Source organism: Gracilinanus agilis, unplaced genomic scaffold (assembly GCF_016433145.1).
Source record: "Gracilinanus agilis isolate LMUSP501 unplaced genomic scaffold, AgileGrace unplaced_scaffold34992, whole genome shotgun sequence".
NCBI classification, from domain to species: Eukaryota; Metazoa; Chordata; class Mammalia; order Didelphimorphia; family Didelphidae; genus Gracilinanus; species Gracilinanus agilis.
The window spans coordinates 1-5,445 of NW_025368014.1; the positions used below are offsets into that span (position 1 = coordinate 1).

The following is a 5,445-nucleotide window of genomic DNA, read 5'->3' on the forward strand; positions in this document are numbered from 1 at the left end:
CCCTGGCGATTTTTTCTTAGGGAGTTCTTTGATGGCTTGTTCAATTTCTATTTCTGATATGGGATTATTTAGGTATTCTATTTCTTCTGCTGTTAATCTAGGCAATTTATATTTTTGTAAATATTCATCCATACCTACTAAATTGTTATATTTGTTGCCATATAATTGGGCAGTAGGGTTAGATAGAGTTTTTTATCCCAATGGATAATAAAGCTACTCTTCCCTCTCCAGGTTGATTACACTGAGAGTAAGGTTTGATTATTACCTCTTAATGCTCTCTTCCTCTCCTTCTTATATTAGTATTTATCCTCTCCCCTTCCCATGCCCTCTTTGTGTGTAATAGAATATTCTATTTTTCTTATTTACTCAGATTTTTCTTGGTGTCCCCTACTATTCCCCCCCCCCCGTCTTTCTCACCCCCCATGTCATCTTAGACCATTTAGTATCCTGTCCTCTCCCTATGAATTATTCTTCTGGTTGCTATAATAGTGAATATTATAATAGTGAGTAGAGTTCACTACAGGGAATTATACATAGCATTTCTCCACATAGTAATACAGATAATTAGATCTTATTTATGCCCTTAAAGAGTCAAGCTTAAAAGACTATGAGTTTTCTTTCTTTTCCCTCTGTTTCTTATTTACCTTTTCATCTTTCTCTAGATTTTTGTGGTTGGGTATCAAACTTTCCATTTAGTCCTGGTCTCTTTTGTGCAAAAACTTGGAAATCTTCAATTTTGTTGAATGCCCATACTTCCCCTGGATGTATATAGTCAGTTTTGAAGGGTAGTTGATCCATGGCTGAAAACCTAGCTGTCTTGCCTTTCTGAATATCGTATTCCAAGCCTTGTGGTCTTTTAGCGTGGAGGCTGCCAGATCCTGTGTGATCCTGATTGGTGCTCCTTGATATTTGAATTGTCTCTTTCTGGCTTCTTGTAAGATTTTCTCTTTTACTTGAAAGCTCTTGAATTTGGCTATTATATTCCTAGGTGTTGACTTTTCTGGGTCCAGTGTAGAGGGTGATCTATGGATCCTTTCAATGTCTATATTGCCCTCTTGTTTTAGGACTTCAGGGCAGTTTTGCTGAATAATTTTTTTATGTATGGATTCCAAGTTTCTATTAAATTCTGCTTTTTCAGGAAGACCAATGATTCTCAAATTGTCTCTTCTAGACCGGTTTTCTTGGTCTGTCACTTTCTCACTGAAATATTTCATGTTTCCTTCTATTTTATCAGTCTTTTAATTTTCTTTTATTTGTTCTTGTTGTCTTGAGAGATCATTGGCTTCTAATTGCTCAATTCTAGCCTTTAGGGACTGGTTTTCCTTTTCAATCTGGTCATTTCTGGTCTTTAGTTGACTTGCCTCACTTTCCAATTGTGAAATTCTGCCTTTTAAGCTGTTATTTTCTTGCTAGATCTCTTCCATCTTCCTCAACATCTCATTTTTGAACTCTTCAATAGCTTGTGACCAGTTTTCATTGTTTTGGGAAGGTTTCGATACTTGTTTGTCCTCTTCTGTTGTCTGAATTTTCTCTGTGTAAAAGTTGTCGAGTGTTCCAGAGTTTTTCTTGATAATCTTTTTCTTCTGGGTTTTTCGGCTTGCCATTGTTAGCCCTGCCCCTTTTCAGCTTTGTCTTCACTCTCAGGGTCTGCCTGCGCTTTCTAAGCTCCCGAGGGCTCCGGTCTCCTTGTCCTCAGGGTCCTGATAGTCCCCAGTCTGCCCCTCTGCCCGAGGCTCCTTCAGCAGTCTCAGGGGCTGCTTCCACAGCCGTGCTCCTGTCTGCACCAGGTCCCCACTCAAGGTCCAAGCCTGCGCTTGAGATCTTTGTCTGCGCCTAGGGCAGTGCCTTCACTCACGCAGATGCTTGGGAAAGTCCCTGTGTTAGAGATCTTTGTCCTCTCCTAGGGCAATGTTTTCACCCGCGTAGATGCTTGGGAAAGTCTGTGCGAGCCCCCCCAGCCACTTGTGGTCCCACATCTTGCAGCTCTCAGGTACAAGCCCTGGGGCTGCTAGTGATTTACTGGTTGCCCCAATCCTGTTTTCACTCTTGTGCGTTGGCCTTGGCCCTGTGCATGGTGTGGGGGAAGGGGGGGTGGAGGGGCTTCTTCCTCTCGCGTTTTAGTGAGAGCTGTTTCACCCCTTTATAGCATGGAAATGCCCCAATTCCGCGTACCTTCAATGCTACGCCCTGTTGTGGGGTTCCTTCATTTTCTGGATTAATTTTTATGTCCCCTTGAGGAGTCCTGTATGCTTTGGTTAGGAGAGATTGAGCAGCTGCTCCTTACTCTGCTGCCATCTTAACCCCAAATTTTGAGTTTTTAAGTATTCTGAAAAGGTACTTTCCTGACAAGCTTTTGTACTCATCAGGGTGCTATTGATAATCTAAGCATAATATCAGAAATTTCATAAATATTCTCTTTCTTCCATAGTGAACTTTTTGCTATTAAAAACATATGCTCTGGAGCAAGATACCTGTAGATTCCTTCTTGATATCCAAGAATCCAGGTGATCCCGCCATATTGCTGCTGGGTTTATACCCCAAAGAGATTATAAGGAAAAAGACATGTACAAAAATATTTATAGCCACACTCTTTGTAGTGGCAAAAAACTGGAAAACAAGGGTATGCCCTTCAATTGGGGAGTTGCTGAGCAAATTGAGGTATCTGCTGGTGATGGAATACTATTGTGCTCAAAGGAATAATGAACTGAAGGAATTCCATGTGAACTGTAATGACCTCCAGGAATTGATGCAGAGTGAAAGGGGCAGAACCAGGAGAGACAGATACATTGTAGTAAAATCAAATATGATGGACTTCTGTACTAGCAACAATGCTATGATCCAGGACAATTCTGAGGGACTTATGAAAAAGAATGCTATCCACATTCAGAGAGGAACTATGTCACTAGAAACACAGAAGAAAAACAACTGCTTGAACACATGCGTTGATGCGGATATGATTTGGGATATAGACTCTAAACAATCACCCTAGTACAAATATCAATAATATGGAAATAGACCTTGATCAATGACACATGTAAAAACCAGTGGAAATATGCGTTGGCTATGTGGAGGGGAGAGTAAGAACATCAATAATGTAACCATGGAAAATTTTTCTAAAAATAAAAATTTAAAATAAAATAAAATGAAGAATACTGGTGGAATTTTTGTATTTTGCATATTTTGATTTGATTAGAAGGTCAATTATCAGTCCTAGAGAATAAAGAAGAGTTGAGGTCAACTCAATATTAAATCTCTTTTCTTCTTTAACAATCTGGGAGTAAGTGAGCCTACTCTTCTTGGGTGCATCAGCAACATCTTCTGTGATTGGTACATTTTCAACTTTTTCTGGTTCCAAAGCTAACTGGCTACAATCCGTGTAAGTACCATGATTTTATTTCTCCAATGTTATATCTACTTCAGATACTACCAGTGAAGTCTCTGGTTCACTGCATCATGCTGATAATTTAGATGTATCTGAGCAAGCTGTGTCCACTGAGTCTGGAGGGTCATTTGGGCCAGCAAACACCAGAGAGGCAGGATTCTTCTGCATAGCACCAGTTTCTTCAACGTGATCACTGAAATCCTTGCTGGCATAACAAATGACTTCTACATGTTGGATGGTCTGATCCTTCTTTAGGTCTTGCCATGTTGTCCATTCTTCCCCAATATCACTCTCATTTCTCTATTTAGGACGATAGTCCTGAAAAGTTTAAACTAGCCCAGTTTCCTCCATAATAGCTTTTTGAATCAAGATATAGAACAGTCTGGCCACTTCTTGAGCAAGGAGTTTGCAATGATGGACTCAGGCAAACTAGTCCCTATCATGATCACATTAAATTCTGAAGAGAGTTTGTCTGCCATCTTGAGAGAGGAAGAGCCACATCTTACCACTTGTTTTATAGTATTACTTTCTAATTTCAACACCAAAGGCTGAAATTTCCAAAGATTCTTCAGTAGACTATTCACTGTGACACTGTGGACAAAAAAAATGAGACACTCCAACAGTTGGATCTTGCCTCAATAGATTGTATGAGATGTAACCAGATTGTCATTGCATTAGATGTTTTCCTTTCTTTTACTTTTCTTGTCTTTCCTAATAGGGCCTGATTAGGAAAGGCCCTCCATGTGCAGAAAGCTTATAATAGAAAAGAAGTTCTGTCCCTGGTTAATCTGGCCAACTTGGCTATTTGAAGTTCTTTCTTGAGTTCATAAATGGAATTCTTTTCTGCAGCTGGGGTGTCACTTCTGCTTCTTATTAGTTTATGTTTTGTCCTCAGTCTGTCCTCTAGTTGAATTTTGTGGTACAAGTGAGTAGCTTCTCTCCTCTAATTTGAGTTCTTGGTTTCATCAACTTGACACCTTTCTCTTTTCTTATGTTTCTTATGGGTAGAGTCCCAGACCCCAACTGGATGAAGCTCCCTCCTCTGCCCAGCTGAAGGCAGCCTGGGACTCCTTCAGCAGGAGGTCTTCTGGTCTGTCTCAAAAAAAAAAAACACAACAACTAGATTACCTGTAAGGTCTCTTCCATTTCTAAAGCTAAATCAAATGGTTTAGAGCAAAAGACTGTTGAATACTAAAATATTTCAAAGGATTTTCTATGGACCGTGACACTGAGAGTACACTAGATTTTATAGTTTATTACACATTTCTTGCACCAGGAAGGACATGCTTATTAAAATAAGTAAAATCAGTATTTTTTTACTACTTGCTGTGTTCATCTTTGAGAAAAGAGACAATAGTTATTTTCCACATTGTTTTCTATCAAATCAATATGGAATAAATTGTATTTAAAGATTTTTTTAAAAGGAGTTCTCCCACTTCCTTTGCATTTTCTAAATTGATATTCTCTTTAGCTTGCAGTGTCTGAAGGGACCAAGACAAAGTTACTTGAGCAAGTGTCCTGGCTGGAAGAACAGCTAGAGACAGCTGATATTAAGGAAGCAAGGGGGGAGCCATATGAAGAAATCATGCATGCCAAAAACCAGGTATGTTGTATAGCCATGCAAGAACAATAGAACTCACCTATATCTGCCCTACCTTAATTGTCAAATAACCTCATCATTAACAAAACCTCTACCTAAGTAGCTAGAAGAAAAAGAAGATTTCTGCTAAATTATTTGTATCTGCAACACAAATTAGAATTAAGGTCATTGTTCAAAAATTAATAAATCCATGTTTAATTTCCTTGCAAGGCATCATATTCTTTGCCAAAGAATCACATAAAAATCCAAAACATTTACTTTGGTAAAAAAAAAACCATTTATCCTCTCATTCAGTATTCATTAAATTGTCTTTGTATGGAAGTATAGACAATGAGGAAATAACATTGCTCAATATATATGCACCAAGTGGCATAGCATCCAAATTCATAAAGGAGAAACTGGCAGAGCTCAAGAAGGAAATAAATACTGAGGCCATACTAGTGGGAGATCTAAATATTCCTCT

General features: G+C 38.9%; 1 pseudogene; it reads right to left on the minus strand.

Annotated features, from left to right (window-relative positions):
• Positions 1 to 2,284: 2,284 nt before the first annotated feature.
• LOC123254890 lies at positions 2,285 to 3,861 on the minus strand (annotated as a pseudogene).
• Positions 3,862 to 5,445: the final 1,584 nt, after the last annotated feature.